This window comes from Macrosteles quadrilineatus, unplaced genomic scaffold (assembly GCF_028750875.1).
Source record: "Macrosteles quadrilineatus isolate MER2022 unplaced genomic scaffold, UCM_ALF_1.0 Scaffold_8__2_contigs__length_117827958, whole genome shotgun sequence".
Taxonomy (NCBI): domain Eukaryota; kingdom Metazoa; phylum Arthropoda; class Insecta; order Hemiptera; family Cicadellidae; genus Macrosteles; species Macrosteles quadrilineatus.
In genome coordinates this window covers 3263021-3287129 of record NW_026542601.1, presented here as the reverse complement: position 1 = coordinate 3287129, position 24109 = coordinate 3263021, and the positions used below count along the sequence as shown (strand labels likewise).

The 24109-nt window shown below is 34.8% G+C and overlaps 1 protein-coding gene across 1 annotated transcript in view; it reads left to right on the top strand.

Annotated features, from left to right (window-relative positions):
• The first annotated feature begins 237 nt into the window (after nucleotides 1–237).
• The window catches only part of LOC129000136 (mucin-2-like), a 77237-nt gene continuing 53365 nt past the window's right edge, over nucleotides 238–24109 (top strand). Inside the window, exon 1 of the mRNA XM_054427058.1 lies at nucleotides 238–422. The gene's annotated coding sequence lies outside the window, so the exon portion shown is untranslated. The remainder of the gene's footprint in view (nucleotides 423–24109) is intronic.

Here is a 24109-nt window from a genome sequence, read left to right as displayed (position 1 = left end):
TTCTAATTTCAAATTTTCTAAATACCTCTCTACAACCCAATTCAAACCCACCAAGATAAAACGACGGGCTCAACAATAGAACCAAAGACGTCAAAACCGCTAAAAGTCAAAGACTTGTAAGCGCAGACGGACAAGAATCACTTGGCGAGTTCGCTGCCCTCCCTCCTTTCCTCTCCCCACCCCCTCATTATTGAACAGCTGTTTTTATTTGTGCCACCGCCAGTTAGATTTCTACGACGTTCTTGGCCGGTAGTAGTGGTAGTACTGTAGCAGACAACATCTTTCATGCGTGTTCATGTGTTAAGTTTTTAGGTGGTGGTTTTTGTGTGACGGTTTAGTTTAAGATGCAAATAGTGAATAAATTGCTGTGGGTTATTTCAAGTGGACCGAGCGGATTGGCTTTGTTTTTAGTTTGAAATTAGGTGAGTCCTACACAATTTACTATTTTTATAAGTGTGACAACATTGCATGTTTGTGTACACTTATTTTTATTGTATTATATTTAAAAACTATGTACTGTATACCTAGGCTATCTAAAACGTTAAGAAATTAAATAAACGCTTAGGAAGATGTATTGGTATTCAGCGAGTTTCATAACGACTCATTAAATACTAAAAATCTATTGCAAGAACATATTTTTCTAACGTCAAAAGTTTTTAAGATTCGATTGTACAAATCCCTAAACGGCGAATAAAATCACAAACTTACAAGTCACACAATAGTGTAGTTTCAAAAGTTACTAAATTCGAATGTACAGTATTTAAAAAGTTTTGATCCTGTGTTAAATTATGTGTCCAAATTTGTTACAGTATATAATCTTTATGTCCTAAAAATGAATTAGTATTGCTGAACCGTCCAAAAACAATGTTTACTTTTACTATAAAATTGTAAAGTGGAACCTCGACAACAAGACAATCGATAACAAGTCACCCTTTATAACAAGTGTCATCTTTAAATCCCCTAGAATTTATTTTACCTCTAATCACATGTCATTGCAAACCTCGATAAGAAGACAACCTTGATAACAAGTATTATTTTATAATCCTCATGAAAGTCTTGTTATCAAGGTTCTACTGGCATTTTTTTATTACTGAAGTATCTCAGTTCAATAGTGTCAATGGTGATTTTGTATGAAATAATTGCAGTAGACCTGCTTTACACAGAATTCAACAAATTTAAAATTACTCTCACTGCATGAGGTTGCCAGTCACAAGTTGCTGGTTCGATCCTGAGAAATCAATAGTTTTTTATGGATTGAACCTAGGCCCTGCTGTACTTGTTCATTTAACTTTTAATGAAATGCATGTAATGTGCTGATTGTTCAAACACAATGTAACGTACCCTTTTTCAAACACGATTCTTTTTTTAGTAAAATAGAATTTCTGATTGTTATTATTAAGGTTCACACATTATTTAGTAGCCGAATTTCATTTTGCATCGTACTTTTCGACAGACTTTTGTGCAAGTTGCAGTTTTTTACATGAGTTTATCAACATTCATAACATTATTATACACTCATTATACATTGTAGATACATTATATACTCTATACATTATTGAACATTCATTATAGGTTATCCTTATAGAAAAACCAAAGACCTTGGGAAAGAAATTTTTATGTCAGGCAGAACTCATTAAGGTTGAATTTTGTTTCTAAATTATGCTTTGGTTGATGTGTAACTATTTTTTATACAGATGTACAGAAAAGATCAAAATGTTTCTATTTCGTGTCCTCTTCCCGTTGCACGAGTACAACAGCTAGTAGAATATTATATAAATAGGCATACCTCTCAATTATTAAACAAGTTATCAATCATAGGGACAAAAATACTTTCATTTAAAACAAACTACACAAAATAAACATGAGTAAATGATTAGGAAACGGTCCAAACTGTTCAACGGTTTCTACCATTTGGTGATAACATAGATTCACGTATCAACTTAGCTAAGTAGGCCATCGCGTTATGTTAAGTTTATAATTAGCAGGTGGTAATTAGAATATTTAAATGTCCTTGTAAATGAAAAGCGGGTTTCACTTGAATTCAGTCGGATAACTTGGATAGGAACTATCAGATATAGAAACGCAATTGATCGAACGACGGAAAAATATATTTTGTAGAAGGTTTTTTTTTTTAATTTTTAATTATGGACGCTTTATTTTGGTAGTAAGTTCAATTCATATAAAAAATATTTTGTGGAATTATACTCAGCATACAGAAGGAAAAATGGTTCTATACACCAATTTGTATCTGAATTCTGGCAATATGCTGTATGTAGCCTAACTTCTTAAACTGGATGTAGTTTAGCAACAGAGTTTTGGGATCGTAGACTGAAGTAGCCAGTAAGTATGTTTAATCTATACTAGTAGGCACTGGCATAATCAAATAAATATGATTCTTCTGAAGAAATGTGTGTTTTTATTGTTTACGTAAGCAGTGGGTATGAGAGACTGAAGTACGATGCGAGCATGGAGAGGTTAAAGTCATCGATGTATAATACTCTATACATCATGGTTAAAGTAATAATAGCGATTATGAATTGCTTTGCCACATCCTAGGACGCTAGTTATAGCCCGGAACTGTTTTACATTACTTCAGGCTAGTCAACGATATAATCGTCCTAGTGGGTTGCGGCAGATAGATAAAATCCATTGGTGATTGGCGGGATTTGAACCTTCGGGCACCGAAGCCCCGCGGTCCACGACTAGACCAGCTCGCTCCATCGTTTTATGTACAGTAGCAGTGAATTAATTTGATTTTTTGTCATCGTAAAGTCGAAAATTTGTTTTTCTTATCTTACCCAGCTCAACTTAGCAAAACCCAGCTTAACCTAGAATACAATTAATTTTGGAATATTAGGTGCTAAATAAGTGCTTACATCTTGTAATTCATTATTAACCATCTACTCTGTATCATGCATGATACATATTTAATATATAATATAAGGTACAAATCACGAATCGCTAATAAAATACACTCCGTACATTTTCAGCTTGGGTTTTCTTGGCTCATTGATAAAAAACTAAAAAATAAACAAAGTGCCAACCATCGCGTCAATGGTTGTTGTATAAACCTTGTATTTGTTTTGAAGATAAAGTTTCAAGCGAAAACACCAAAAGCGTGGGCAATACACCTGGTGGAAGGTGTAAAAATACAGTGGAAAGTTAGTTTTGGCAGCCTTTGACTTTTGGCAAGGCGCTCTGGCGGATGTCTGCGTCACTTCGAACGTCTTTGATACAGTTGAGAATGGTCCATTGTCGTCTATCGCACGAGTTTATATTTTAGTAGCCTTTGACCGAGTCCAGTGGTCTACGCCGCAAAATTTATTGCTTGGCGGATTTTAGAGTGCGTCGTAAAACGAGATCCAAAACTCTTCTTAATTGTGTGGCAAAACGAATAAGATTTAAAATTCCTGTTTAATTTGGTTGGTCCAATTATGGTTAGTTTAATGGGTCCTCTTTTCCTCACTTGTTGCATTGTTATCTGGAGCAGCAAAAACAGAGCTTACAACAAATATTTGTTTTTTCAACTAAGCAACTAAACTTGATCTCAAAGTAAACTTGTCACCACCGCATTTAAACCTTAGTTTAGGGTTCTTTTAGCCTACATCAGCTCAATTTCAATATAAATCTTAATCAAAACTTCACTAAAACAATCGAGTAAGTGCAATAGTCTAAGATTGTTTAATAATGGTTATCTTATACTCAAGGTGTATTGCTATACACAGTGTCTTTTTCAAAGAGATTTGTATATAATATAATTGATATATTATTATTTTTTATCAAGGGGTTTTTTATAGTGACTTAATTGACTATTATTTCATCCAGCATATGAGAGTTCCAAACCCAAGAAAAATAAAGGAAAAACAGAGGATACCGTAAAAATAATGTTGAAAAATACCTCCCCCCTGGCTTGGGATCTAAAATGGAAATTTGCAGAGGTTAAAAAAAATCTATTTCCTTGTTACCAAGGGAGGAAATATTTTCAAAATCTCAAGACCTGCAAAATAGCCCATCTCAAAATTTCGTGATTCCAGAATAAAAGTTGACAGATGTTAATATAAGAAAATAAACAAATTTTTCTACATCATGGGTTAGGAACCACCTCCCTTTTACGCAATGGACCCTAAATGCTGGGAATTCCGAAGAAATAAATCTTGATAATATTATGAAAGTGTCACTAAAACCTACCCGGATGCAATAATGTAATTTGTTCGGTAGTCTGACAAATGTAAAACAAGTTGCAGACAAGGCAGAGGTTATATAATGGGGTTAAGGTCAACTGGGTTTGAGATCATGGGTTATACCTGTTGCCTACCTCATAGTAGAACCTTCTCAAAGATCTGGCAGCGCTACTGTCGCAGAACATGGAGGAGTACTTAACAATGTACCATATTATTACTTTTGTAAAGCTCCTGGTGGAGTAAGGGCCTTAATAACATAGGAAACTCTCCTAGTCTATGACACTATTCTATTTTCGATATATGGACTACACATTGAGGTAGGCTCCGATTTACATTGTTTCGACATTATCTTCGACTCCGGTATCTAATAGACAGTGATAAGCGGGATTAGAACATGGGGTCTCTTCCACTACAATGTACAAAATACTAGTTTAAACTTTCAAGACATATTATAAATATATTTAAAAATGACTATATGTGTCAGAAAGTCTTCTTCTGTTAATATCTTGCTGAATTTCCACAGTGTTAATTATTTAAGTGTATTTTTAATTTTAATAAATAAAGTTTAGTCTTACAAACAGGATTGCAAATTTTTTTACCGTCACATAGAAGAAGATTGTTTAAAGAAATTGGTTGTCTTTTGTCTATCAAAACTACTGTGTGTAGAATTACAATTGGTTATGGAAAATCTAGGCAGATTTTATTTAATACAACATAAAAAAAAACTTGTATGAAACAAACAATAATATAGTAAATATGTAATGGATTGTGGGATTTCAATTGTGTCAACAATGTTAACAGTGTTAATTATGTTATGTTGTTAACAATTATGTTAACAGACAGAACATGCTTGGGAAAGCTACATTTAGAAATATTAAGAGAAATATAGACACTTCTTTTAAACACCCACACTTTTGATTTGATTTGAAATCCTAACGCAGGCTGAACCTTTATCTGTTGTCGTCACAACAAGCTTAAGCAAATTCTATTATCATTTGAATGCTTGCCTTTGGCCAGCTATTAAGTTCAAATCTTTATAAACAATAGCTATTTCTGTATTAAGAGCGGCAGTGACTGTTTGTGTTCGTAATACACAAGATTTTACCACCACGATTAACTTATTATACACACAGATTAACTTTTGAGATGTATATGAAATGCCATTTAGGTTATGTTATTTGCTTGACGGTTGTTTAAAAACACAAACTCATACGAATACGACATTTATACAAACAACTTGGCCATGTAGTCCGAACACAAGGGCATTACTGGTTGTATTCGTATGTGTGTGTTTTTGTGTCCAACAAGAGTTTATATAAATGTAGACGACCTCATACATCAATGAGAATAGTGTTTATCGTTTAACCTAAAGATGTCCTCTTAGAAGCACGAAACAGCTGTCGTTTTTTCTAAACAGGATCGATTGACGCAACAGTATTTTAAACCTTTTTATATTGCTATATCTTGATCAAGAGGCTATATCATCATTTCATATCTTAGCACCTAGTTCTTGCCTAAGGTCATATCTACGAGCGTATTACTGATACATTTTATATCTTAGCACCTAGTTCTTGTCTAAGGTCATATCTACGAGCGTATTACTGATACATTTTATATCTTAGCACCTAGTTCTTTTCTAAGGTCATATCTAAGAGCGTATCACTGATACGTTTCATATCTTAGCACCTAGTTCTTGCCCAAGGTCATATCTACGAATGTATCGCTGATACCTTTCATATCTTAGCACCTAGTTCTTGCCTGAGGTCATATCTACGAGCGTGTCACTTATACATTTCTTATCTTAGCACCTAGTTCTTGCCTAAGGTCATATCTATGAGCGTATCACCAACACCTTTCTTATCTTAGTATCTAGTTCTTGCCTAAGGTTATATCTACGAGCGTATCAATTATGCCTTTCTTATCTTAGCACGCAGTACTTGCCTAAGGTCATATCTACGAGCGTATCACTGATACCTTTCATATCTTAGCACCTAGTTCTTGCCTAAGGTCATGTCTACGAGCGTATCACTGATTCCTTTCATATCTTAGCACCTAGTTCTTGCCTAAGGTCATATCTACGGGCGTATCACTGATACCTTTCATATCTTAGCACCTAGTTCTTGCCTAAGGTCATAGGCGTATCTTCTCAATCCGAGGCTAAGCTGTTCCAAACAATACCACATTGTCCCAGCTTGTTTATGCGATACGCTCCGTTTCTGCAGGAAGCCGCTACTCCATTACAATCTTCCGGTTGTACACAGAGTAAGATACTTTGGGTTGTAGATAGCAGATGATGTATAAGGAAAATATAACGGTGTTAATTGTTGAAATTGTTCTAAATATCGGTTCTAATTGAATTCGGAAGTCAATTGGGTGGTTTTTTTTAGGGAGAAATAATTCGTAATTACATAAAATAAAAATGTATTTTAAGCGTTCCTATTATGCTGAAACTCAAATATTAAGGCACAAAAATATTTAATCATTTTTATACTTAATTTAAACTTCGCTAAATTGGTTTCAAACTATTAATGTACACTTAAATTTTGTTTCTATGATATTCACAATATATTTTTTACATTAAGTGGTGGGTTTAATTATATTACCAATTTAATCACATATTCTTTGACGAAGGTCCAACATTCAAATTTTGCCATGCTCATAAAGTTATTAAAATCTTCACTGAATAACCTGTTTATTCTATATTTCTTTCCACAAACTTTTTCCATAATGGTTACGTCATCATACATTCATATTATTTCTTATTCTATCGGATAATTTTTACATGTATTAATTTTGTATTTATAATTTTAATTACCGGTGGGAATTTATTTTTAATCTTTAGTTACAAATAGTTATTTTAGGTATAACTATGATATATTCATTTATATCAATTACGTGAACTATTTATTATTAATATTATATTTATGTCGATTTTTTTCATTTTTTAATTTACATATATCTCATATCTGATTTTATAAATTTATAAGTTTTGTTTTATTGCAAAAACATCATGGCTCACCCGAAGATTTTCCAATATTAATTTAGGCTATAAATTTCGTTGACTCTACTCTCTTGTTTACATAATAGTTTGATCACGTTTATATACGATATCGTGTAGATATTGCATTCATCACTTCAAAGATATGGTCAAAGTTCACCCGTTAATTAAATTAGTCTATCGATTGAGTTCATTAGAGATGCTCATAGACTCTTGATCTTCTTGCACAAAATATTTATCTGTGTGTAGCTTTTTGTGGGAACATGCAATGTTTTAGCAAAATAATATAATATTTGATGGTCGTAATTTTGCTTTGAATATACACAACGTGTTAAATATATGTTTAAACTAGTTGAAAGTTTGTTAAGGAGACAAATTATGACTATTATACTTCGATGCACATCAAGTATGATCTAAAAAGAAGTAAATGAATAAATATTTTAAACCAAAATTAAATACAAAAATTAAATTAAAGACATGATAAATGTATACATTTTTATGAACATAAATTATGAAACACTACAGCTAGGTATATTTCCAAACTATTGTTTGTAGGGCGTGCACGTTTTGACTGAAAGCACGTTTTTGCCCACGTTTTCAACATTTTGACCTTTGACCCATACATCCCTGGGCAAGATTGTATTTTTTAACCATTACCCCCATTTCGGTTTCCTTACCAAGGTCGTGTCCGACAAACAAATTAGACAAGTAAACAAACCTCTGTAGATACCGAAGACTAGTCAGCCATTAAACTTGGTAAACAGAGTGTTTGTAAATGGATTTGTTCTAGTTTAAGTGTAGTAATTACACTACTTTTGGTGGTTACCAACAACAAAGTTAATTGTAACTTGGATGTATTGGAGATTTTGAATTTATTAAATATTTCCGGTTCCTTGATTGTATAATAACGTATTGTGTTAAAGAAGATTATGTTGAAGAAGGTATATTTTTATCTCACATTTTAAGGTTTAGTTGAATAAATATGTGAACAGTAAACTATATTTTCTACTCGAGAAACTTTCCACACTAGCCTGCTCCTCGTGCGTAAACATTTCTCTCTTGTGCAGCAAAGTGCCAATTCGCACACTAGTAACACAACTATTGATTATATTTACTGTAAATATTTCATGTGTTTTTCACTTTTCCACTGCAAGGTTCTTACGAGTTTAAAGTATGTAACACCCCCACCGCAGCAAACCTGTAGATTAAGCGATTTTAACTTGTCTGATTACATTTTTACAAAAATATTTCCATAAATAAGACATATTTATTCCCAATTTAAATACCATCATTAGATTTAACGTGTTCTTAGGTTTACTGCTACGGGGAAGAGAATAAGTGATTTTTGACCATACGCCAATAGTATAGGATGATATAAATAAATCAAGTACTGACTTCAACAAAAGCTCATACACGATAAATCCGGATAGATCAAAACAATTATCAATGATGTAAATTTCAACAACACACCGTGAGCCAACCTCCTATATCAGACACATATCGTAATACATCCACAACGTCTCCACTGACTCCATTGTATGGCATTGTCAACAATAGGCTTACCTAACACCTGATTGCCTTTGCCTAATTGGGTACAATTAATTAAATACCGTTTCACCCTACAGAATGCGGTAAAGTCGTGATTCTCAGAAAAACTCGAGAATATCGCCAAGGTTGATTTCCCTGTTGTAATCCATTGTCATGGTAATCGTCGTGTGCGAATCACCTGTTTGTCAACTGTATAGTCCAATCAAGGTGAAAGGTGGGTGATAAGAAGTCTAGATTGGAGTTATGGTGTATGGCAAACCTTTTTTAAGTTGAATATTTTAAATAATCTAAAATTTGTATTGCCCTTGAAAATCTACAAGGAATTTTAGACGTAGGTAACCATTTAATAGAGAAAAACTCTGAAAACATTGTTATTAAATAATCTTAATGTAGGTAATAAAGGAACTAGGCCTACTTGTAATCAGTTGGACAAAGCCCCGATTCAATTTCATGGGTAAATTTCCCAATAGGCATATTGATGAAATACTCCAGATACTTAAAAAAACATAACAATTGGAGCTCCTAGAATGTAGTTTTTCTTACATAAGATTTTCCTTTTGGTTAATAGGCTTAAAACTCCTACATAAATTCAAATATTCTGATCTGGCTACGCACGAAAGTAGATGCATAAAATGTTGAGAATTTCACCCCTGCGTCATCAGATGAGGACACTATTTAAGTAGACAATATTAACATACATTTTATGTCGATTCGTGAGATCCACCAGATTTCGGAATACTTGACGTGGTCTTTATGTTTGAAAAACACCGAGACGTTTGTTGGAAAATAAGTTTAGGAAATGTAAAATTATTTTATTCGTACTTAAAATAAAAACCTATACAGTTCGATGAAAAACTTTGAAGACAAATCGTATTCAAAATTTGTTCTTAAGATCCCTGAGTGTCTTTTAAAATTTTGAATAAATAATTAAAAGTTAAAAAAAATATCCAAAAGCTTTTAAGGCGTCTTAAGGGTTCAAGAACTAATAAAATTTGCGGGTGGGCATTAATTGCGCCAACTGACCTGAGTCAGGTAGGCGGGTATTCCTGAATTGCACCAACTACTCCAGGGAGCCACCCGATACATTCCAAGTGGTGACCCTCTTTGATTGTATGATTGAGTAGGTTAGGTTAAGTTAGGTTAGGTTAGGTTAGGTTATCATTTCAGATTAAAGTGTTAGGTTAGGATGACACGTAACCAACAAGGACATTCCTTCTGGCAACTTACCCCTACCTGGCTTGGGCTCGACGTAGCTAAGGGACATTTTTGGGACCCTTTGAGGGCTTGGCGCAATTGAGGAACTCTTTGGCGCAATTAATGCACGACCAAATTGGCAACCAGTTTCTTATCTCCACACAAAAATATCCTTCTACTTCCTATACCATCAAAATTATAATAGTGTTTAAAATAATCACACATAGCAACATCTACTTTACTTTCCCTCTCCCAGCAGTGGATTCTGTTTATGCCGTGCATCGCGTACTCCTTGTTGATTTCTTGGGTGAAAGTGGCTATATTTAGTCTCCTTGAGCTGCAAGCCTCTATACCCGGTCATTACAATTACTACTAGTTACGTAACAGCCGTTATCTCCCACTTACCTCGCATTTCGAACCTCGGTTGGGTTACCTCGGTTACCTTCAGATACAGAACCAGGATTTACTTCTACAAGTCAATGTGTCTTGATTATTTACCTTGTAAATGTATCATTATCCTAAGTTGTAAATCCTAGTTCAATAATCCTATTAAGTTATTGTCGTTTCAATGTGCTTGCCAATCTCTCAATATAGTTTAAGTATTAAGTGCTCTCTAGTAATCATCAGATGGTAGCCGTGTTAATCCTGTATCAAATCAGTATTTTATGGTTTGAAACTGGACCCAGCTGTCCTTAATTGAACTTTAAAGAAATGGTGTTGGTTAGGAAACAGCTGTTCTTAGTCAGTAATAAAGCTTACAGAGGTATCCACTCTACACTCATCATACAAGTGTTATATATTCAATGGTTTACCTGCATCCCTCAATGTAATAATGATGTATTGTGTTCACTGTGTTAGATTAAAAATCCTAAATCCTAAAACATTTTTTTCTCCTGTAATCCATAAAGTTGACAATTATGAAACGTTACTAGCTTCTAAATTAAAATGAATTATGATTGACTGATGAACTCCTTAAGCCACGAGCAAATCTCTGCTTCGTAGGTTTACCAATCAATGTCTAACCCCCAGCAAACACTCTTTTCTATTTCCATCTCTATGAGTTATGAGTTCTTCGGTTATTTCTAAACCACTTGAATCTCTGCGCTCCTTAACTGTTCTGAGAACCGCGTCGGTTTGTTCTCAAGAGCTACTTGTATATCCTACTTCCTCTTCGGTCCGTTACTTCTTAGTTTGAGCTGTTTGTAGTATATTTTATGAACACGAGAACATTTAATTGGTCAGACAAAGTTGGATCAGGGAGGTAAAAGTTAACTACGGAACCCTGAACTAGTTTGGTTTTATTTATATTTGGCATACGTTCCAAAATTATCATCGTGGTGAATTGTGTATATTACTTTTGAAGTTGGTGCTATTTAGGCCTTTCAAAACAGAAAAAGTCATGAAGAAGGTATTACGGAATGAGAAGTGTACAATTAATTAGTCAGATGGTGATACGAACTCCTATCATTCAGAATGACGGACTACAATATACTCTAGATTGTAGAAGCTGATAAACATAACAAAAACGGGATTTTGTCAGAATGGCATTTTTGCGGTTTTATTCATAAACGAGGCACAAAACAAAAAGTCTATATACATAATTGTTCTTCAGCCATAATCTGGAATATCCAAGTGTGTTTCTTGCATCCTAAGGTATAAACCCTCATTTATACCTTAGGTCATGAATATGTCATGAAAGTTCAGAACCGATCAATGACCAAATTATGTATATTGTCTTAACATTTTGACAATATCAAATTGTGAAAACCCCATCAATATCCAACTTATTAGTCCTAGGGACTCCAGCATTCTCTAGTTCACACAGTCGAAATAGAAGGCTTATCGAACGGTTCGATAAATCTGGCAGATAAGATCGAGAACAAAAGTGGTCCTAGGGCAGAACCTTGCGGCACCCCAGCTGTAAGAACTCCGGATTTCCGGGCTTACTTTCTCCTGTCAGGGTAATTGTGACGAAAGCGGCCTCCTTCGCCGCCCTCTGACCCTAGGAAAAGGATTCAAGGTCAAAGAGAGTGAATCTAGATCGGGAGCAATGGAGGCTAATGGCTGGATCAGGGTGATGGGATTTTATCTACAGCACAGAAGATGAATAAAAGTATTGCCAGTTAAGAAGGGGGTGCAACTGGTCATACACAACCCCAGTAGGAATGATGGGTAACTGTAGAATGGGTTGAAATTCCTGTTCTTTGTTACTGACAAAGACCAGTTTCTTTGCTAGAATCATTTCAGAAAAAACACAATGATTAAGTGCTGAATTCAGTTTCGAACCATTAAAAATATATTGCTGTATTACCTCGTCTTGTGATCGAACCGATGATCTTCTGACTGAGCGCTAGACCTACTCAGCTAAACCCTCCTACATAATATCATAGAGCAAAATGATTAAATATAGACTGTCACCCGTGCAGTGGTTACCATGGCTACCATTTGTTCTGGCGCACACCGCTTGGAGCGCCATGTAGTTACGTAGCGAGTAGGCCGTAACTACATGGTGCTCCCTGCTGTGTGCGCCAGAACCCATAGTAACCGCAGCACAGCTGGCAGTCTATATTTAATTCTTTTTAGCTATGATAACATCTATAAGCCCATAAGTGACAAGGGAACCCCGTATTGTGATTTTGTTAAAACAAAAGTAGGATATAATGAAAAAAGCCACGCAACATTGTGTGAATAAGAGTTGCATTCCACTGAAAGTGAATAAAAGTAGTATTTTAAAGTTTATTGATTGGCATCACGAAGAATAAACGTACAATCATAGATAAAAGCCCATACAGATTGGCATACATCCTGATTGTATCATTAAATGCAAGGGAGTAGGCCTATAATCTTTTTCTATAAATTAATCTAAAAACGCGCAAAATTAAAGAAAACTGCACTCTGTAAATTAAATTTCTTCTTTTCGTTCTTTAAAATTTACCCATTTCGTTGACGATTCCTTTAGGTTGATGATATGTAAAATGCAGTAGATTTGAATAGTGTCCTTCAGGTAGTCTTCCTATTTGAAAGTCTTGTGCAATGTCTGATCTTGGAGAAGCTTGGGTGTGACTGGAACGTTTAACTTTGGCTACAAGGTCCTGCATTCGATTTCCGCCAATCGTCGAATGATAGTATGGAGCATGCAGATAATTTAGTGTTTTACATTTGGAAAGTGATATTAAACGTAAATAGCTGTTCAATAGAAAACTATATAAAGATACTGTATTAAAAAGTCAACCACTTCTGATCTAAATAATTAAAAGCTCAATAGCCATTGTAACCCAAGACTTCAATCATGATAATATTCTTCATACTGGTTCTATCATTTGTTAGTTTATCGAAATAGACTCAATTTTTATGGCAATCCCTTATAAAGTTATATAACTTCAGTGACTTATTTTTGAGCCAAATTTGTGATATATAAGGGCTGTGCATGAGGCACTCGTATTGTAGTGATCTGCTGAAGACAGTCACATAAAAAAATAATACATACCTGAAGGTTCCCCCAATTTTCCTAAAACGATTAGTTGCAAAACGCAATATAAGGTAATGCCATAACCAAGCCTTTAATTTATTTTCAATAAATAATATCTGACTATGATTCAGCAACAAAATTCAATGGCCATTTAAAAGATACTTTTTTTATATCAAAGGATGTTTTACAATAAATATCCTCTTATTAACATTTTGAATATTGTGTCTAGCTTTTGATTTTTTACATTTTTATTAAAACAGGCTATTTTACAACCGAATTTCTATTTCATGTAACTGGTCGATTGCATCTATTTGCATCACGGAGAAAGCTGCATGGAGCAATAGGAAATTCCAAGGCTTTTATTCTGATTTCTTCACCATAAATCTTCTAATGTTGGTAGTGTTCCTGAGTTTCTGAAATTATGCGTGGAGGCGTACAAGGTGTGATATATTCTGACCTCACATGTTTCAGTACGACAGGTGTCAAATGTCACCAGCTGATGAATGACTCATGTGAAGTTTGAATGAATTTATCTTCAGTATTGTTGAACAGCTGAACTGTAAGATGTGTCAATGCTAATTATTTGAAATTCGAACAATGAGAAACTTTAGGTAGCTGTAACGTCATCAAGTTTTCACAATTCTTTTATAGCCTAAGTACAGTAAATATGTGTATCGTTTTGGGCTTAAAAACTCAAGATTTCTTTGATGATGAAAATGAACAAAGGTTGAATATTAGTATGAAATTATATCGATTGAAATTTACGTAAATTTTTGTAGCTTTTCCACTGAACTGAAAGAAGAAGAATTTTTATTTAGTTTTTTTTTCAAACATGATAAATTAAATAAACTAAACGGTAAATATGCAGTGTAAACTCGACTTGCCAGTGGCGTTTTTACATAATTAAAAGAGAAAGTAAATAAATGCAAGGTTAAATACGGTAAATATGATGGAAAACCAACCCAGCCAATGGCGTTATTTACTTAATTACTTTAATTACATGCCTTACAGATACTTTTATTCTTTCTATAAATATGTAGCCTATGTATTGTAGTAGATGGTATATAGCCAATGGTGTTATCTGAAAACAAGGAAAAATATCTTAATATTTATTACCCCACCAAAATTTGTTGTCTTCCGTAGATAAAGATTCATAAACTTGAATATACTTTTAATTGGCACATATAAGGTATTTTAACACTTTACTCATTCAACAGGCTTTCCTCTACTTCTGTTCAACTTTCCAAACTACCTACAAAGCCAGACTTACTGTTGAACAATGTTATCATCGACCTCCCCATGACCTTGCCCAAGGACATGTTGGCCTAGTCTCTGATAAGACTGGGGGTCGGAAATAACAAGGGCTTGAAACCTTCATGACTTATGATGGAATTTCATCTTAGATCGCACGTGCCTTGCCTTGACGTGAGCAATATACGCTGACATTTACAGTGAAACTGAAGAGTTTCGTAGTGTTGTCGTTTGGGCCATCAGAAAGTGTTTGGTGACTAGAGGAAGAGGTTGAAGAGTGAGGTTTGGGAATGGTTGTCTGACTCTAAGGTATATTATTTATGAAATCAAACTCATTTCAGTATGTATACAATAATGTTTTAATATCGTTGTCCACATAATTAAGTATTTTACCTCCAAGTTCCCTTCCAAGAAAAGTGGGGATTAACGTTCTACTGAAGTGTTTTCACCAAAGTTCTTACCCATCATTCCATCGCGGTAGCTTTTAACATTTTGCTGAAAGTACTAGCCTACAAGACATTTTTCATTGAAGTTATCTTTTCATTAGAAACAATACCATAGTTTCAGGGACGAATATTAAATGATGTATCAAGGGTTGATAATGTTATTTTTACTGTATACAGTATACAGATTCGTACTCTAATTCTGAAATGTATTATTTTACCATTCAATGAATCACAAATAAAGATCTCACCCTAGATTGTGTTGCAGCAATTGGCTCAAACCCTCTAATTTCTCACTTTTGGGCGGACCGATTTCTCAATTCCCCTCTGTCGCGTGAGGCCGTGTCGTGTGGTTCGATTCCACATTTCCCTCCATTTAATCTTCATTCTGCACGAACTGAAACACGCGAGTTTACAACTCATCAGTTAGTGCAAACAGCTCGATATTGTGTGAAACATTTATCAAACTAGGCAGGTCTGGTAGAGAATTTATCATGTTAGAAGCACAGTTTTTGCAAATTTCTACTTTGGGGTGGTTTTTATAGTGATTTTAAACGAGTGGAGGGAAAATAAGCTCAGTCATATGAGAAAATATTTTCTCCGTTACGGTAAGCCAAATTTTCTTGTCGACGTTTTCTATGTAATCCGGTATGATTCGGCTTATTTTTTACGCAAAACTTCTTAGTTCCTAGAGTTTCTTTTTTTATCGTGTGTTTTGATGTTTTATTAGGAATAAACAATCAGGAAACGCCTTATTCTGCACAATGTTTGAAAATAATAGCAAAGTAACAAGTTAAAGTAATAATTTAAAATATCTGTAAGCCGTACCGCACATAAAGATAATAAACTATATAAATGACAAGAGTCGCAGAATCGCTGCAAGATATGTTTTGTTTCAGTTCTGAGTTTTAGATCAATATATCAAGGTTTGTTTTAAGGTTATATTTTCCACAATAAATGTAGAGTGTTTTTCGCAATCTAATACTACAATATAATCTTCTTGAATATTCATATAATTTGATACAAATGCAATATTTACTTAATTTTATCAAAACATGATAAAAATCCTAAATATATTTTTGAATAAATCTATTTATTTGATGAAAGGATGGTTACCAAAGGGTGATTTCAATATCAATTTAGTATTCACAGTTAAATACTTCAATCACAATAACCAAAAACAAATTTGATAAGTGTATAAATGTATTGTGTATAAATTCAACAACAATATTCTTGTAAAAAATTTCCGTCTATGAATCTAGCTTAAAACTAAGACCCTGGCCAGTAACTAAGACAACAAATAATTCGTCATCAGTTTAAAGCGAGGAAGAAAAATATGAGCGGCCCAAAGACAGAGCCCTGAGGCACTCCGTCACTTTCACTGCTTTGTCAACTCGCATAATCAACTACGTGATTGGTAGTGATCGTGTTATATAGGGTGATTACCGAGAAACGCATGTTTTTCAAATAACAAGTACTCAGGTAATTCAGAGCAAAAAATGTATTTATGAGTGGAAAACCCGTGTACACAATATGCAATTTCAGAATAAAATTACTTGCAATTTAGCATTTAAAAATTACATTTCTAACGTGGTGGTTAGAGAACATTGATAATTTTACGGGTCGCCTTCTGCTTTGATACAGCGTTGAAGGCGTTCCTTAAAACTTTCTACGGAATTTGCTAACATATCTCTAGGAATGGCGTTGATTTCCTGGCGAATAGCTTTTTTTAGTTCCTGTATTGTTTTTGGTTTGTTTATGTAAACTCTAGATTTAAAAAATCCCCATAGAAAGAAATCTGGAATTTTAAGACCTGGTGAGCGCTCGGCCAAGTGACACCACCAAAACGTGGGATAACTCTTTTAGGTAATGTTCGCCGAAGGAATTCCATTCTAATGCGAGCTGTATGGACTGTTGCCCCATATTGTTGGAACCATACGTCATTACGTATCTCGACACGTTGATGGCGCAGTTCCGGCAAGAAATATTCTTCCAACATGTCTAGGTACCGTTGTGGATTCACTGTCACTGCTCTGCCGTCGCGGCTAGGAGCTGTTGCAAGGCGCACTCTTTCAACTGTCTCAGGGGTACTAACTGTTCTTGCCAGTCCAGGAGGTTTTCTCTTAAGCAGAGATCTAATTGAGTTTTACATTATGTATCCAACGCAATATCGTGTTACGATCAGGGGTAGCACCATGCCGTGCAATGTTAAAATGTGCACGAAAGTCTCGCTGAGTCTGAGTGACTGATTCACCATTTGCGTAATATCGTCGCATGACAAACATACGATGCTCAAGGTCCCACATCTTGGCAAAAATTGAAACTGCACACTTCCCCCTACACAGCGCAACAACTTCCGGCCGTCGCCGAACGATATTCCTTATGTACTACGAATGTCAAAAACATGCGTTTCCCAGTAATCACCCTGTATAACGGAAGAAAAAATATGTCACCAGTCACGTATTTTAGGTCCTGTTGCATGTCCTTTATGTCACCAATCACTTATTTATATCCTTATAATATGTCCTTTATGCCAGTTAGTTTATTGTATATTGCAGTTTCATGTGGAGATTTAGACAGCGACTGTGTGTTTTTAGCGAATTTCCCTATAGGGAAGTAGCAATTATGTACCGTAGTAGTTTACCAATTTCAAGTTTCCCACCGTATACAACGAACAACACTTTTATTTTTGCGATTGCAGACACACTACTTCTATAAAAACTTTGCATGACTACTGTGCTATATTTATACCTCCATAATGACCCGAAACAATTTTATCAACTACCGCCTATCAGCAAGTTGTTTGTCTATAAAGTACTAATCTTTGCAATTTGATCCCTGAGTCAGCGGACACTAAACGCAAGTCATGAATTTATATCGGGCAGTACTCCGCATCGTTTGTTTATCATTGAGAATATTAAAATCGAATTATTTGTTACTGTTTACTTGGCACAAAAATAGTACCTGTAAGTATTACAACTTAGAAACAATCAGGTGAAGTGGAGATTACGACTTGATTTTGTCACGGAATGAATCCGCAGATTCTTTCGGACCTATTACCAATAACGTTTTCGTATGATGATGTGGAGCAGCTGTTTAGAGTAGTTTTAAGGGTCGTGCATTAATTGCGCAAAAGAGTTCCTTAAGCGCGCCAAGCCCTAAAAGGGTCCCAAAATGTTCCTTAGTTCCGCCAAGCCCAAGCCAGTAGGAGTGAGTTGCCGGCAGAAGGAATGTCCTTGTTTACGTTTTATCCTAACCTTACCTAACCTATCCTAACCTAACCTAACCTAACCTATCCTAACCTAACCTATCTTAACCTATCCTACCTGACCTACTCAATTATACAGTGAAAGAGAGTCGCTACTTAGCTTTAAGGAACGTATCGGGTGGCTCCCTGTAGTAGTTAGTTGGGGCAACGTTTTGAGGCTGCGGCTATTGGATAGAAATGCCGGTAATAATTAGTTCTTTGAGGTTTATTTGAGCATAGAAACAAATTACCTTAAGCTACGCATATTTTGTTACATCATAATGAATCAGCTCAAGTAAAATGAAAACCCTGTTTATTTCGGATATGAGTAATATCAGTTTTAATGTTTACCATTCATTTGTCGTTGTTTTACAAGCATTCAAATGTTTACAAGATAATAGCGTGATTTAATTTTACTGTTGCTTTTATTGTGGTACACCAAATGGTAAGGCAATGTAACATTTAGGAAAGAGAAGAAACCTTTGGAACGTCATCGCCACACTAAAATGTAACCAAGGCTTCATATACTACAACGGGGAAGAAGGATAGCAGTATTCGATTCCAAGTGGTGGAGATGAAATTTTGATCAATACCTAATTACTTATTTTATTTAAAACCTAATTACTTTAGGATTTTCTTAGTGCATGCATTAATGGTTGTTAATTAATGAATTCGCTCAGAACAATCCCTTGCTCTAAGAACAAACTTTCAAATCACAGTTATTGTAGCAACCAAATAATTCCCAATCGTTCAGACAGAACTCGGACCTTTTGGCTCAAAAGCTACAAAATAATTGCGAAGCGACCAAACAAAAAGTATACAATAGGAACACATTTTGTTCAGAATAAGCGATAATTTATTTGCTGATCCATAATTTGCTCCATCATCAATCAGTAAACCCCATTGTAATGCGGTAACATTTGAAGCATATGTTTCTGTCTTTGACGTACATTATTTGAAAAATTTGCAATGGAAAAACGGAATTCCCTCGCTTGGCATCAATGGTTATTGGCAACACTGGATGTTACGGCGCACGCGTTGTGACCGAGCATGCGCGCTAGACCAAAACCGCAAACCGTTGCTCATAGCGCCCCTGGCGAGCGGTTAGGGAACCACTAACTATAATTGGGATACACTGTAGGGTCAGAATGGCGATCAAAAACAGCTATCGCAGTTCATTGTATAATAGAAGCATAGAAAAACAACCACAATTATACACCTTTATGGTTTAAATTATCAATATAATATGGTGTGTACTAAGTGATAAAAATCTAAAATATGTATCTAAATAATATTTTTAATGGTCCAAAATGTATTGGTCGATATAAAAGTCAAAGCTAGGTGGTCAGGGGTCTCTTACCTATTTTATCTATACCGCATCGTTTAAAAATGTGTAAAATCCAATGGTCAACGTCATAAGTTTATTTTTCGTTTCCGTGAATAAAAAAGCTTAGAAATAATTGTGTATGAGTAACTACTCATCAAAACAAATAAATATAAAGCCTTCATGAGCACCACTATACATAACTTTATTAAGGGTGACTTAAAAAGCAGAGAATCAAAATAAGAGAAATCAACAATATTTACAGAATAAATGCATGAAAGTTTGTCTGATTTGGGAAACCAGATCCAGTTTTATTAGGAGTCCAGAGGATGTTGTTGAAAAGGAAAAGATCCTAATGGAAACTCCATCTTGATAATCATTTTACCACAGTACCTATATCACGAATTCCAGACAATTTATTAGATTCCAAAGTAAAGCCAGACACTGTCTGAGATTATATATCTGGTATTGGCGGGACCCTTGATAACGCAAGCGAGTTTTCTTCGAGGGGATAAATTTTCGACAAAATCAAAGAAACCGAAAACACCGAAGTGATGTTATCCGTGTGATTTTATCGGATAGCCTCTGTTGTGAGAATACCAGGGAAAGATAACATCTGCGCCAACAATCATACTGACCAAGCTCACCAGAGCGTGGCCTACCGTTGGTTGGCGACCGCGCGCCACCGCGCAGGCCAGTAAAATGGAAAAAACAGCGACCGCTACCTATCTAATACCTAATAGAAACCTTATGGCATAATCAATAAATGTTAATGATAAATATACAATTTTTACCTCGGTCAGGCTTTCGAAAGGCCTTCTACTTCAGGCCTTCTACTCATTAAAATGTGTAAAACACGGCCTAGAGGTTCGTGGCATCATCACATGGCAATAATGGCTTTAACAATGTTATTGTTGATTGGAAAGACTTGAACCCATGGCATCAGGGACTGAAGCTCCACTCTCTGCCACTGCTTGCTCACGAGCCTGCAAACATACATGAACTGTTTCATTGTCCACTTTAGGATAGCTAACAATTACACTGATACAAAATACAAATTAAATATCTGTATATAATACGTGTACAAATAAAATTATGTTGAAAACTTATTAAAACTACACTGTTAAATGTTTAATTCTTTTGTGTCAAAATGCAAATTGCTGACGAACCGAAATTTCTTCCTAAGACAACTTTTGAAATTGAATTGTCATGTGGCCCTATTCTTGCAAGCATACCCCAAATTATTTAAATTATTTGACCTTGATTATTTTGTTGCAAGTCATTGACAAATCATTCAAACCTGACCACTTGAATCGTCAACTCGTATAACTAAATGAAATCACTGTAAATGTGGTATTACATTTCCTTCCGGTTTCCCAAGTGAATTACCATTCTACAAATTACACAGATTTCGTGGGAGTAACCTCGGAATGTAATTGGATACTGCCTTGACTGAATGCTGAGTGTTCAAGATTGTTCAAAACTCAGGCGAGTTCTCAGATAAAAGAGTAGAAGATGTAGAGCTAAGGAAATCTGAGATTTTGTGTTCAATTATGAACAGATTATGGTTTCAATATTCTTTGCTGAACACAACAGTCATTTTCTTCTATCCACACAACTACTTGACTCATCACCATCCAAACCGTTTCAAGGAATTCAATAACTTTTGCAACTGTTCGTCTGCGGTTTTTATCGGTCTGACCAATTGCGAAAAGGTCATGATTCAAGATGTCATTTCGCAAAGTTTTGAGTCATATCCGGTCTCAACGAAAGCAAATCTAACTTTACTCGCGACGGAGCAGCCAGTTGGCAAATCTTGAGATGATAGTTTTATTGTTACTTTGTTATATTCGTCCCAAGTGTTTGCCAAAGCACTTTTAACTAGTCAAGGTTTGCATGGGTTTATGAATAGCCCAAACCAATTCAGGTTTACTTCGTGTGTTAGAATGGCATAGCATTATTTAAAATAAAATTGATTTATCATAATAATGATCGATACAAAGTTGGAATAGAACAAATAGTTTGCACATTAATAATTTACCCAGTAGTTTTATCAATAGTATAAATACTGCTGAAATATAATAATTCACTAGAAAACGTTGGAGATACTTTTATGGTCCAAATAAATTTTAATATTTTTAATACTCCTATTCTGAAAGGAAACCTATTGATGTTTAACTATTCTAGTTGCAATGTTGTCCATGGTTTAAGATTCGTCGTATTAAATAGTATAGTCGTAAATCCTGTTGCATATTATATTTCATTCAGTTAACTCTTCAGCCAATATGATTCTCTGAGCTATTATGATTCAGCCATCCATTGGCAGCAAAAAAAGTTCATTCGACCTATCGACTTCTACAACCGAATACTCGGATACTCAATTACACCAGGCAGCGGTGCGGGTTATGTCCAATTTCATGCTCACTAATCGGGAATCGTCCACCCTCTACAAATTAAATGTGATTAAGGCAATTAACCGGGCAATTATGCATAGGAATGTAGCAATTAGTTAACAGATTCCGTTATGTCATTTAGCGTCGCCGTTCCTGTTGTAATGTTAGTTAAACAAACATATTTTAGATTATACAGGGTGATTCAAAATGAATGACCTAGTTTTAACGCTTTATAACTTTTATACTATTAAACTTACCGCCATAAAATGCACATCAAACAAAAAAGCAACTCAAAGAGTTTATGTCTTCCAAAGACACATCATTTAACAAAATCGATCCAGCAGAACTGTAGATTTAATTGTACAAAGTTAAAAAGTAATCTCCAAATTTTTTTACCACTAGAAATTTGGAGGTTACTTGACGTTTTTGCAAATAACTTTTAAATGGTGAGGAAATCGACCAAAGTGGAAGGTAATATTCCGAAAGAGAATAAAATTTCCTACAATCTACTATTAAGCATTTTTTGAAAATACTCAAGAAAGGTACCACAAATTGCCTCAAAATGAACGAAAAATTGAAAATCCCCGTCTTTAATGTAGACAATAAACATAGCAAACATTAAATTTCACAATTTTTATTTTAAGCCAAATTTAAGCTACATTTATTGAGTATTTTCAAGAAATGCATTATAGTGGATTGTAGGAAATTTTATTCCCTTTCGGAATATTACCTTCCACTTTGGTCGATTTCCTCACCATTTAAAAGTTATTTGCAAAAACGTCAAGTAACCTCCAAATTTCTAGTGGTAAAAAAATTTGGAGATTACTTTTTAACTTTGTACAATTAAATCTACAGTTCTGCTGGATCGATTTTGTTAAATGATGTGTCTTTGGAAGACATAAACTCTTTGAGTTGCTTTTTCGTTTGATGTGTATTTTATAGCGGTAAGTTTAATAGTATAAAAGTTATAAAGCGTTAAAACTGGGTCATTCATTTTGAATCACTCTGTATTGCATCAAATACAACAAGATGCACAATTTAAAATCCTCTATCTGTCCCTGGATGATGTAGCCATTCCTTTTCCTTGCCTACTGTTGGTTGATCAACAATGAAGATCAACGAAATTCACCAATGTGAAAATTAAAGAGCAGTTAAGTTTAACCTACGCTTAAGCCAAAGAAAATTTCTTCCATAGTAACAATACGTTTGGTTCAATGTATTCTACAAAATGAATGAGGAAAGTTATGATCGCGTGACAGATGACAGGATTATACAATTTCGAAAGAGTTTTTTTTTTCTCCATGTTTCATGGTTGATAAGCAATTGATCATTGGAATATCTTTGGGGATTTAAGACGAAAGTATCTTTAAGATCATATAAAGAAGAGTAGAGTACCACCCTTACTAAATTTCACAAACCTAATTCAAACTAAGAATTACAAATTAATTAACATATTCTGACAACTAGTCACTTGTTATGTAATCTATGATGTCGGTGACATCAAGGTCACTCTGGTACAATGAAGCCTCTTAGTTTCACGTCTTTTATCTTACAATTCAATCTTTACGGCCATCAGAATCTTTCATGTCACCGCAATGATTGATCTGATCTAGATCACATGCCAATACTATAGGCAACCTCTTGTGCATCGAGCTCATGTGGTTTGGATCAAACCCGAGAAGTATAGTGCTAAGTGCGGCTAGTGCATAATAAACCATGTGAATTTAAATGAGTTCATTGGAAGATTTGAAATGGATTTGCCAGATAGAACAGCAAGTACTGACAAAATGTCTGGCGTCTGTCATGACCTCCATCGGTCAAACGGTTTTATTCAAGACAGCTTTTGACCTATCTTTGTTGAAAATTCTGAAATTTTAACAGAGGTATTCTGACCAATAGCCAAGACGTTATGACGTTATCACCATCTGTAAAACACCAAGCTAACGTTATGAATGATGTTGTGAAAGATTTATTCATGTGTGGATGGATAAATTTCTTAGTTAAGGCGAACAAGGCTTTGGAAGAAGAATACTGCTGGAATTCACTCAATATTATTTTGAT